We start from the raw sequence: 12524 nt of genomic DNA on the forward strand, positions 1-12524 counted from the left end.
CTCTCTGGCTCTCACAATAGCGGTGGATGCTCTACTATTTAATCAAGGATGTGGTGGGTTAAGGTGCGCCCAGGAGCTTTTAGAAAACCTTAGAGGGTCACCTTTCGAGACGAGTAACCATAACGAACCGAGCGCCAGGTCGGTGTACTCCTCTACCCAAGAAGACAAACCGGTGGGCTTCCGGTCGGCACTAGGAATCGAACCCGGTACCTACCATATTGGAAGTGGACGCTCAACCTTGCAGCCACGGCTGCAATAACACTCGTTTAGCATTGCACAGAATATTCACAAATGAAATTTCAAACAGAATAGCGGCAACTGTTGGTTGTATTCAACCCTAAAAAATAGGTTCGCTTGAATAAACATTGGAGTCAAATGTCTTAGTTGCTTGAAATTTAAAAGCCTGAAATTTCATTCCTATCCTTTTCCTGGCGCCTCGCCGTAACTCTGCTTTCCAGGACGGTTCATGATTATCCGATCACCAGCAACCATAAATGCAACCGTCGTCGGTCCTACACTGGACAACTCCACGCACTGCGTCGTAAGTATTGCGCACATAAATAGCAAACGCTTATACTTGCTGACACTTACACTACTTACTATTGGTCTTTCAAGAATCACTACACCTAGTGGTAATCAAAAACTGTGCTTGTCCCCTTTCATGCACATTTTGTTTGACCCGCGTATGATAGTGTACGTCGTCAACAGAAGTGGAAGTGAAGCAGGATCGAGACACTGGCGCTGCTTTCGTCGCCATCTTCCATCATCTTCCTTGGCAGGCTTACCGTCGCCTCAATGTTGTCATAAAAGAGAATTCAGCGATCTTCTCTATTCAGGTTCTCATAGTGTGAAAAAGTCTGCCACACGTGTATAGCTTATCCAATTTGTGCTTTTCTATTTAGAAACTCGTTTTCATTTCTTGACTTTTGTGCAAACGTCGCTAACAAACGTAGAGGTGACAAAATGTCATCGTAGCCCACACGGCAAATCAAGACTTTTCACCAAGAAACAATGTGCAGCTGGAAGAAAATGTGCTTGAGATCACGGCTTACATAATGCCCATCCCCGCCATTATAATGCAGCACTTCCGCAGTAAGGCTCGTTGAGCTACTAAATAAGCAGGAAGGGTTACCCAAGACATATACTGGTTCTTGGTCGCTTTGACAGGGTAGGAGGGGGAAGCCAATGGCGCTGTGCTATGATTTCGCATGGATTAAAAAAATTTACGACATTTTCCTGAACCCCAGTGGTATGGTTCAGCGCCATGCCTATTCGTTCCTCTCCCCTGTCAACGGAACCAAGAGCTGGCATACACACTGGGTACACCCCCCTTTTTTTTCACCCTTACTATGCAGCATCGAACCCTCGTTTTAAACGCCAACCCTCTACTTCAATAGCCTCGCCGCCCCTTGCTCTCCTCTACCACTTTTGCGCACACGCTTTCTCTTCTCCTCCTCCACTATCGTAGTAGGGGAGGCCGGACGCTTTTTTTTTTTGAACAAGATGGTTTACGGGACTTTTAAGGCGGAAACTATATAACTCTAACGCCGACATCTTTCCTTTAGAAAACATGTATCAAGGAGCTGTTGACACCCCGATAGTTTACTACAATGGTGTATGCCACGCGAACCTACCGGCTGGCAAATTTATAATGAACGAGCTGAAGATATCCGTTTTATTCTGAAAGTAATGTCCACCACTTAGAGTAATTAAGTTAACATATGAGTACTGCGATACATTCTACAGGTGACAAGAACCTTTCTAGAACATTTTTAGGAAAAAGCCTAAAATTTTTGTTCCCCTATTCTCGCAATATTTGTGAGCCGCTGGTTGGCTGGTTCACGAAAGCTAGTTATGTGATATGTTGTTCCGTCGTAGGAGCTTGTGAAGATTACTCATGGTATTTGTGTCTTTACCTCATTTCCCTTTTGCTATCAGATAACATTTTTCTACGCAATGCAAGGAACAAGCCAGCCAAAGCTCACGCTCGCCTATCGCACAACCTATAACGGACCCTGGATGACTCTATGGATGGAGGAAAAGCCAAGTGAATTTTTTCACTTTCTCGAGATCAGCGTAACATTCCCGAGGACAGCTCCTTACCAGGTAAAATTACGGGCACGTGCAGAACCTTACACATGCTAAAAATAAGCAAGGAGATTTTTTTCTCTATGTTCATCACTAAAATGGTGGCGATGATCAATTTCATGAGAAGGCCATGTATATTTCTTTATAAGTTCCTCTTGCAACCACGTAGATGTTTTAAGGTGCCTACAATTCATGTAGGCCCCTGAAACAGAAAGCTTTATTCTCATTGTTTGCAGCACCTTGAGGTAGCTTGTTGAAAGCAGCAGCACGATACACAGCTCTTCTAATGCATGTCACTTGAACAGTAGAAGACGAGTGTTGTGAAGCTATAGATGAAATAATTGCAAATATTCTGAAGTATGCTTAAAGCTGGACCTTTTCATGGTTGAAAGTGTCTTTTTTTCATCACGTTGCTTCTGCAGTTACCACACTTTGTATGCCCATTTTTCTTTACACAAGATACAGAAGTGAAAATGAAAACTGACAACCACCCGTTTGTCGCACAATTTCTGAAATTCTCGCGCTGTTTTCATCGCAAACGTTGCTGAAGCGACTAGAATCAGGAACTACTGAAGTGCTTAGAATTATTTCAAATTCTCTGTATGTCTTTTCTGCGAGTAAATTTTCTGTATATGTCTTCTCTGTAAGCAATTTTGATGGTGGTTGTGTTTCCCTCATGTATTAATGTGTTTCCTAATTGGCGTCCTTCATTCCACTTCCTTTCTGTCTCATTAACTGGCTCAACAAGAAGCATTCTAAAGCCTTACACGAATGTTATTGTCTTAAAAATTCTAACTGCTTGATATCAACAGTTAGGGTGTCCTAACTTGAATCCTTTCCTTAAAAGCCCTTTTTCAAAGAAGAGTGCGCAATGAACAACAATGAATAACATTTCAATGCAAAGGTAGCGATGGTTCACAATTCATTAGTGTGTCATAGATATATGGGTGATACGCGAATAAACAAGACTTGATTATTGGGGAAGCTCCTGACTTTTGTGAAGGCTAGTGACATTTTCAGCACAGAAGAAAGAACTTACTCTGAACTGAATGAAATTTTTGCGTTTGTAAATTAGGTTGCCTTCATAGGAGAACACACGGTACCTGACAAGCAAGGTTATATAGCCATTGACGATGTCCACTTTTGGCAGAGCTGCAAGACCAGAATCGGAGGTGAGGCAGCGGTAACCTGGAGATTAACAGATATTCTAGAGCATTCGTAGACAATGCGTGTGCAGCGTACGCAAGTACTATCACAAGTTCACACCATTCAGTGATAATGTTGCACACAGCAAGTTAAGATATCCTATTTTCATATGAGATCAAGGGTATTACAAGACAGAAGATGTAATGCTTGTTATTTATGAGTGATTGAACGGAGATTCTCACGCTTCCTACCTTTCTTTGTGGGGTGTCGTACACCGCCAATAGGTAGGCGATTGCACGATATCAGAAAACAACACCGAAGGCTCAATGCAGTCTTCATTTCACCTAGCCTGTCGTTTGTTGCTTTTGTTATTACTATGATTTCTTCAAGGCTTGTCTCACGTCGGCGTACTTTGTAATTTTCCGACCGAACAGGCAGCAGAGGCCGCACATAGTTCATTGGAACCAGCCAGCAATAATATCTTTGTTTCTGGGAGCTGTAAGTGCACGAGACATTTTCAGCAGGGGCTGTAGCCAAATTCCCGCATGGCGGTACCCTTCCTTAGTGGCGCTGCAGAATAGCATAGCGCATCCACACTTTAATTCATGTTGTCGATGTGCGCAAGAGTTCCTCACCAGCGCTATCCATTATCGATATTCATATTCCTAGAAATAAAAAAGCAAGCTTAAAACAAACCTTTGTAATGACGATCAGCGCAGCATGGGAAAGTACGACGATACAGAGCACATAGTTATTTGTACAAGACATAACCAGTAGCAGCTCCCGTCCAAGATATCTTTTTCATTAAGTAGTACATTCGAGGTGTCTATGTGTATTTTTTTTGCAATCTAAGCGCCACTGGCATACTTCAACCGGAGCTACTCAGCTTACTGACCTACAAAGCTTCAGCTGCGGGGTACGGTTGACTTTGATTATTTTGCATTACTATTCCACAGAGAGAAAACAGGGACACGGGTGTGGGAGGGCGTGTGTGCGTACGGTGATAGCTGTGCAAGCGTTCGTAGGAATATGACGTGTTATATGGAGCTGTCTGCATTCTCTGCATTTCACAGCGAGGCACCTATTCTACATCGAGTCCAATAACTGGCGCTTGTCAAGTGCCGAAAGTGCACACACCTTACTTTCAACGTCATCCGGCGTGTAAGGAAGGCTTGGGCACAGCTACCGCACAATTGTCACAGTTCGGGCAGCACACGTACTGTTGCTTACAGCACTGCTTTATCAACGATGAAACAATTTCATTATAGTGTTCTAACGTTATTTCTTTTATTCGGGTAAATTTTTGCACATAAAGTTTTTATTGGTTCACCGCGTGTATTACTGTGATGGGACAAATATAAGGACACATCAAGCGAAAATTTCCCGACTGCGTCCTCGTCGTTGTCGCCGTGATGGTTCGTACAATGTCAATGTGCGATAACGAGATACCATTGTGGTGCCGAGTGCCGTACGATATGACAAAGGATACGAGAGAGTGTCTCGTCTTCGCGCGCGGGAAGAGGGATACAGTGAGGGTACTTAGATATGAAAACAGGAGCTGGCGAGCGTGGAAGAGCGCGAGAAGAGGGGGCGTGGAGACGTGGGCCCTTCGTTTCCTGATATAGTCCGTTGTTTATTAATTGAGGTCACTTCCGGTCGGTCGCACTTATGACATGCGAAAACAGAAAACTTTACACATTCCGAATGCATATTCAGCTACTTAATTTGACGGTGGAGGTTAGAGCACCTTTATGAAGGCCTAGAGCTGTTCGTGGGCACTTTCAGAAAGTGATAAATAATAATTAATTAATTAACTGATGAATGGTAATATCGCGAACATTAATGGCGGCTGTTCTGTCTACTGCTTTTTTTCATTTGGGGCTTCTCGTACGTTCAAAGGAATATGTGCTCTATATACGCAGTTCCGTGTAGTTCCACTTACGCTAGAATACTATTTCGTGAATGAATAAATAAATGTACTATATCTCATGTTACCATACAGAAACTAAGCAAAAGCTTGAAGCCACATCAATCGAGGAATACTTATGCTGCAATGCAAACGTGCCGACACCAATCGAACTTTCGTGATGTGTTGTTCATCAGCTTTCGTGTAAACTGATAGTTATATCCCGATAACTATGCGAAAACGCCTACTATACTGCCTATCGCGCACCTTACGCAAGACGTGATTGGCAGTTTACGAAATGTTGTTTAACAATAAATTTACACGCGCGAAATTTGGCAAGTGTAAGTAAAGTCTTTCAAGAAATTTATGACTTAAATAAAAGAACCGTACCGGAAATCGACACCATCGGTTCTATAAAATTCACTATTGTTAATAATACAATTATTTAAGCCATCTCTTCGAACTCTCTAGAGCTTATTCAGCAGCACCACGTAGACAATTCAGTTGTGCCTGGCAATTAGCTATAGCCGTTTTCGGTAACTGGTTCCTATTTGTGACGTTCGTGTGTAGTGTTGACTAAAGTTTTGACCCGTTAAGAGGATGCTTCTCGTGTACACTGTAATTTTTTTTCTTGAATGTATTGCAGCACTTTTTAATAATTAATACACATGTTTGCCGTCAACAAAAAATATTTCAGAAATAATAGTTTGGCTATACCCTGCTTCTGAACTACATTACTAATGCTTTTGAAATCTGCTGTGTTTCACCAGCTCTTCCTTGGGGCCCAGTACCAAGCACGTCACCATTTACATGTGGTGAAAAGGAATTCCAATGCACGGGCATTAAAGAGTGTATTCCATTAGCCAAAGTGTGCGATTTCAAGAAGGACTGTTCCAATGAAGCTGACGAATCCCGCTGCGGTAAGTGACTAAGTTACTCTGGGCTCTATTCAAACAGTGATGAGTAGGTCACATAAAGCCTTTATTAGATGGCTTGAGCCAGCATATTAGAACAACATAAAAATGACAAATTTCCTCGAAATCTAATGGTATTCGATTCGGATGGCATAGGCGATACGTCTGTTTTAGTGCTCTTTATTAACTAAATCAATCAATAAATAATCGTGCTACTTGCTAACGAAATCTCATAGAGTTTACCACCTATTTTTCCATCGCTGGGTAGGGCACAAACGAACAAGACACGAAGGCAGAAGACGGGGCCTAATTTTTACTTCGTCGTCTTCATAGCTGGAGGTTGCAGTATAATATAGTACTGCTATCACTTTATATCTCCTATTTTTTTCGTCACGACACCTGCTACCCTCTCATCGATAGTGTAAAATTCATGCAATGTCTTTGAGGATAAGAAAGCCCACGCCATACTCAAGGAGGGAGCCCTCTTCAGCAAAGGACCTTTCAACCAGTCAGTAGCATATATGCTTCCCAGTTCACGTAACCACGCTCAGGCCAGCGACATTTCGGTTGACCACTGCTAACTCCTCCATTAGTTTCGCTAGACTATGTTTGCTGCAAAGTGCCCAGGCGCTGAGCGTTGCCAGGTTCAATATCCAGTGGCGGCCTGCCTCGATCAAGCAATTATTAGCGCCGTATGCCGCCTTACAAAGGCCATGGTCAGATTTGTCGCAGCCTCAATATTCTGAGGCTCGTGGTTTATGAAGCGCTATGTGGGAGGTGGTGGCCTAATATTTGCACCAGCGAGGCCAACTTCTGTTCTGGTGAAGGAGTGATCCATCGCAGAGGGGTAGCAGGACAAGTGCCGCCCTTTAGGGGCCCCGCCGACAGCTGATATTTCCGTAGAGTAGGAAAATAATGGGGAAATAAGAAACAATAGTGATTCCTTGAGCGATCTACGATCTGCACATTTTAAATGAGGCAAGGATCTTAAAATGTTACTTAACGTTAAACGGTTACCTAAGGCAACTTTTGCCGCCGATATTTTAAGTCAGTTTCAAAGCTTACATGCTAAAATTGGGTTATGCATCCTTGCTCTCAAGCAGAAACTAAAGTAAAATAATGAATGTCATGCGTTTTTCACAAACCGCCGTGTGTAACGGGCGCGCCGTTAACTAGGAGATGTGACGTTTAACTCACCGGTTACGGGCGTGCTAACCGTGTTCCCCGCATAATAGGTAATACCCGCTGACATTGCCAGCCACCAACCTCGTCTCTGAAATCACTCCGCTGCAACCGCACGAAGCAGTACAACTGTCCCTAGACAGCGCCTTTAAGCAAGGGGGAGAGTGGGATGTAAAGGAGACGTTGAGAAAAGAAAGTAGGGTAGGAATTTGCACACCAGCTGCACGGCTCAGTCGCTGCTGCCATAGAGTTTCATACAAAACTTACTAGAGGGAACTCTGGCGCTAGTGTCTAGCGAGCTGCAACGCATAGCGCTTCAGCCAGCGTGGGAATGATGGGTAGTACACGGATTTGTCTAAACTTCGTTCTTTCGGCTCCGTTTGGCTCCGCATCGCCTGCATCCTCTTTGTCGCAAGACGAAGTTCACCAAAAGTCAGCAGTTCCACTTCACCACTTTAACATTTTTGGGCTCATCATTTCAAATCTAGTCACGAAGTTCACAACAATCCATTCTTTCATCCGAAAGAAAACGAAAACTCAGCAATAAACAAAGCCACAAGTGCGTTCGAAACCCGCAAGTACGAAGACTAGGCAAATCCGTGTACTACCCATCATTCCCATGGTGGCTGAACGATCGCAGTGCCAGAATCCCCTCTAGTTAATTTTAGGAAACTCTGTGGCTGCTGCTTCTCCAGCCGGTGTACTTTATCTCATGGCCGTCGACGCGCCGCGCGTTCACAGTCCTCCAAAAGTACCATCATTTGTTCGAAAATATGTGAATTAAACACTGTTTAAACAAACAGCCGCCTATTCTGAGTCGAATTTAGATGCTTTCGCCATCTTTACATTTTGTTCAGTATACCGTTGAGATTTTCGTCACGGATGATTCGTGCTGTTCCTTACATACGTATAGCAATGGAGAAGCAATGAAAATAACGATTAATCAGGCAAATGAATAGGTATATGGCAAACTCGAAGGCCTGAAAAAGCCAGGTGTTATCTTCTATGCAGTGCAAATTATGTTCTTTTTAGCATGCCTGGTGTAACAAGTCACAAGATGAATAGTAACACCTTTACCGTTATACGCGTTCACATCGAGGGTGGATGGCAGCCCCGCAGTCGAATTCAAAACAGAATTCTTCAAAATATATATTCGATGGTTTGCGCTGTAATGTTTCAAGCCAATGCAGGATAATATTGGTCGTTTATACAGAGACATCACCCAACCAGTTTTCATTGTTTGTTACTAATTCGCCCTTTCGCACTTCGTATTCAATGTCTAAACACAGATAAAATAAACGTTACGCCTATTTGAACGCGACCTCACAAAATTTAGTGCACGAAATTGTACGCATATGTGCTGCCGACAGTCAGAGGGGAAGTGCAGTAATGTTGTCGATGCTAGCCAACCGGTGTTGGTACCTTATATGGAATAGACTTGATTAACTGCGTACCAGATTAGCATGATGTTATCTTTATACTGCTGGTGATTTTATCGGCATTTTTGTGTTTATGAATTACAGAATTACGGAAACACTGAGAGCAGATAAATGTGTTGGCCAGTCGCACAAATATTTGAGTAATTTCTCAAAGCTACTTGGATAAAGTATTTGATCTCTTTGTTCTTTATATCCTTTTTTTGCAGAATCTGAATCTCTTGCAGGCATTATAACAGGGATAACTGTTGTTTTGGTTATCCTGTTCATAGCCGCCGTAGCCACATTTATTGTGATCCGCAGACGGCGCAACGCACAGTGAGTATAACTGCGAGACATTTCTTTGGTAATCCAAGTATTTTTTACTGTATCCGTCTATCCATTTATCAGCATACGTCATTGTACGCTCGTGGCCCATTGCATTATATTGATATCTACCAAAACTGCTATGGTATCAGTTGAGGGAGTATGGTGGCCAAGAATGACATCTCGTGACATGAAAGCCATAGTATGCATGGGACGCGCGTCAATAGCCCAGGATGTACATCGCATGACGTGCGTGTACGACAGACGTGAATGACAGGTCACGACACTAATGGTGTGACATGTATGTGATGTAGTATAGCATGACGTGAATGATACAAATTTCATGATATCTCGTGATGCTGTCATAGTCGGTTCCTTAACATGTTATATACCAGAATGTACAGTCGCGCTCAATATGACTTGCAACGCGGGAGCGCGTGGTCTCATGAGTTCAAAGGTTGCGCGTGGCTTCAACTTGTATTCCTTTCAACAACTAAATGATATTTTCGTATTTGGTTTCATCCCCAAGTGAGAGAACAGTGTTTAGTTATAGAAATAAGGGCAAGCGAAAGCTACGCGCAGTCTTTGAACTCGTGGGGCCACGCGCTCCCGTGTTGCAAGTCATATTGACAGCGACTGTACATGCATGTATGGCAAACGTGCGGTAATGAATAATACGTCATGAATAACTCCACTCACACGACGTGAATGAAATGAGATGCATGTCATGTATGACGTGATATGAATAACATAAAGGAGTGTCATTGCAGTCATTCCTTCACATAAATATATCTACATGCATGAAATAACATAACCTACATGACATATATACCGGATGTTTCAAGAATAGTATCCAAAATCCTCAAAAATCAGGGAAATGCACATTTACTTTTTCCTATAGCCGCAGTCATCATAATATGACTAAAGACATGATTTGAGGCAGTAATTTATAAAGATCAATTACCTTTTTAAGTAGTAGAGTTAGGCTATGTCAAGTGGGAGAATTGAGGCCAGTAATGCGAAGAACACATTGCAGCTTAGAGATTTCGAAAAAGTGCCTCTCGTAAATATTGCGAAGAACTATAATTCACGCAAATTCAGCGGCGAAACCGGCAACGAAGCGCGAAAGCGCGCAGCATCCTTATTCTGTTGAGAGAGACGTCGAGAATGGTCCAGAATGAGTGAGCGTCGTTATGTCAACCATCAACTGACTTCGTTGCGTGGGTGTGCGGGCTGCGCTTGCAATTATAGCATGCAAGGCGCATATACCTTAACGAACGCGGAAGGACTACACTTTTGTAAACGTTGTCTTGAACAATGACATCGTTCTGTGCGTCTGCTTGTTGCGCTCATCGGTGCTTCGGTTTCGGTTTCGCCAGTTGAATTTGATTGAATTTCATTACGCCACAATTAATACTAGAGGCCTCTTTTTCTATGTCTCAAAGCTGCGGTGGGTTCTTCGCATAAAGAACTTCAGTTCTCCCATTTGACATGACCGCCCAACTTCACTAAATAAAAAGTTAATTGTTTTAACTTTCTCATATCTCAAATGTTGTATTCCACCATCTTCAGATGCCGGCCGCTACAGAAAAAGCAATTGTGAAGGCAGCCAGCTACTATCGCATTTTCCTGATTTTTGAGGATTTTGTACACATTTCGTGAAACACCCTGTATTCTATATGTGCCGCCTTTATTCGCATTGTCAGCTTATTTTATGCCCACTGCAGGACGAGGGTATCTCTGAGTGCTGTTCCACTTACCCTCTTTTCAGCAATGTGATTCCATTTCCTTGTAATTCATTCCGTTGTTCCAACTGACTACCAATTCTCTGTCTTACGCATTACGTGGTCGGCCCAGGTTCACGTATTTTGCTAACATCAACTAGAATAGCTGTCTCCATGTGCATGCAAAAGAAGCGGTACTCAGTGACATGTCTTGGCGGCATAAGTGGCAGGAAACAGCATGAATGCCATGACAAGCATGTTACTATCCGCATGACATCATTGACATAAATGACAAGACGCCAGCGCACCTATTTCTTTAGCTTAGAGATCTTAATATGGATGAAATAACACACATGATGCTAGGGTAGACAAGTGGGCGTGTTGGTTTTGCATGATCGGATGTAGAAGGCGCGAAGACGACGGACAAGAGAGCCACACACGCAGGCGCCCTTTGTGTGCCTCACTCTTGTCCGTCGTCATCTTCGCGCCTTCTACATCTGATCAACATACAGGACTTCGCATGACGGCATGCTATGATATGTACCGTGTTTTAATCGCATAGCGCGAACACTGATTGGCCAACGGCCGGCTGTGTTGTCGTGCAATGGTACCTACAGTTGGTGAGCTCCAGTCTAGCACTGCCTAATTCTAGCTTTGTGCTGGCTAGTGCCGGCTAAGATTGGCTAGTGTATGGGAATATTACTTAGCATGCACTAATTCCGCCTAGTAGTAGCTAACTAGAGGATAATGTTAGCTAGCACAGGATAATATTGGCTAACTATTCACTCTTTATGGCTAATTCTGGTTAACGGTTTCTTACTGCTGGTTAGCAACAGATAACCTTGGCTGTCGCTTATTGTTGACTTTGCCCGGCTAATGCTGGCAAGCGTTAACTACCACTGGGTACTGTTGGTTAATTGTAAGCATTTGACCCTATATGAACGTGTAAGCATTTGACCCTATATACTGCCATTGATATACCATTATTTATACCTTCACTAATTGGTTATCTTGTGTTCCCTCATCTAATGAGCTAATACGACTCCTTAAAACTCTTTATTTCTTTATTTTTGTACGTGTATGTGTGTATATATGTATGAAGCGCTCTTGACAACGTAGTCTTAGTTAGAAGTGTCTGAAAATTTCACATATGACGGTGTCGCTACTTTTGCAGTTTACACTTCGCATTGCTATTAATAATTTTTGCGGCTTGTACCTTCCTTCTTTTCATGTTTCTGCTTTTTTGTTTGCCTTTATTCGTGCTATTTTTTGCTCAGTATGTGTTCTTGACACATTTTAATGTTTGTTCGCGTTCTCTAAATGCATTTCTATGTACATTCGCCCCTCCTGCTAGGGCCCCTTTTGGGCCTGCAGTATCCTGTGAATAAAAAAATAAAAAAATAAAAAATTATAGGTTAGTGCCAGCTAATATTGACTCTAGTATTTGCCGCTGTTAGGTTGCTGTGGCTAACGTTGGCTAAGATATGAAATTTGGCTCGCACAAGTAAAACTGTCGCTGAGTGCTTCATCGCGCTTACTTGCCAGGGCTCATTGTTAGCTTGCATTAGATAAGGTTGGTTAGCTCTCGGCAAACCTTGCCTAATAATGGCTTCTTGAGGCTAATGTTGGCTATCGGTTTTTATAAGAATGCAATACATATCACATACGTAATAACGCAACTCTGCCACCTATAGCCTAGCGTTGCTTCACCCCACAGGAATGCGTCAACGAGCGCAGCCTATGAGATGCACGTCAGCGCGCCGGAGTGTGCATCTCTCATCAATGAAGCCGAACTCTGCGATGGAACGTGAATGCAGACTTT

At 42.9% G+C, this 12524-nt stretch overlaps 1 non-coding gene across 1 annotated transcript; it reads left to right on the forward strand.

Annotated features, from left to right (window-relative positions):
* The first annotated feature begins 478 nt into the window (after positions 1–478).
* Positions 479–3257, forward strand: LOC119381990 (uncharacterized). The gene is made up of 3 exons (XR_007415284.1): positions 479–541; positions 1939–2106; positions 3164–3257. It is a non-coding gene; the product is annotated as an uncharacterized LOC119381990 (transcript).
* The last annotated feature ends 9267 nt before the right edge of the window (positions 3258–12524 follow it).

The sequence above is a fragment of the Rhipicephalus sanguineus genome, chromosome 2 (genome assembly GCF_013339695.2).
Source record: "Rhipicephalus sanguineus isolate Rsan-2018 chromosome 2, BIME_Rsan_1.4, whole genome shotgun sequence".
NCBI lineage: Eukaryota > Metazoa > Arthropoda > Arachnida > Ixodida > Ixodidae > Rhipicephalus > Rhipicephalus sanguineus.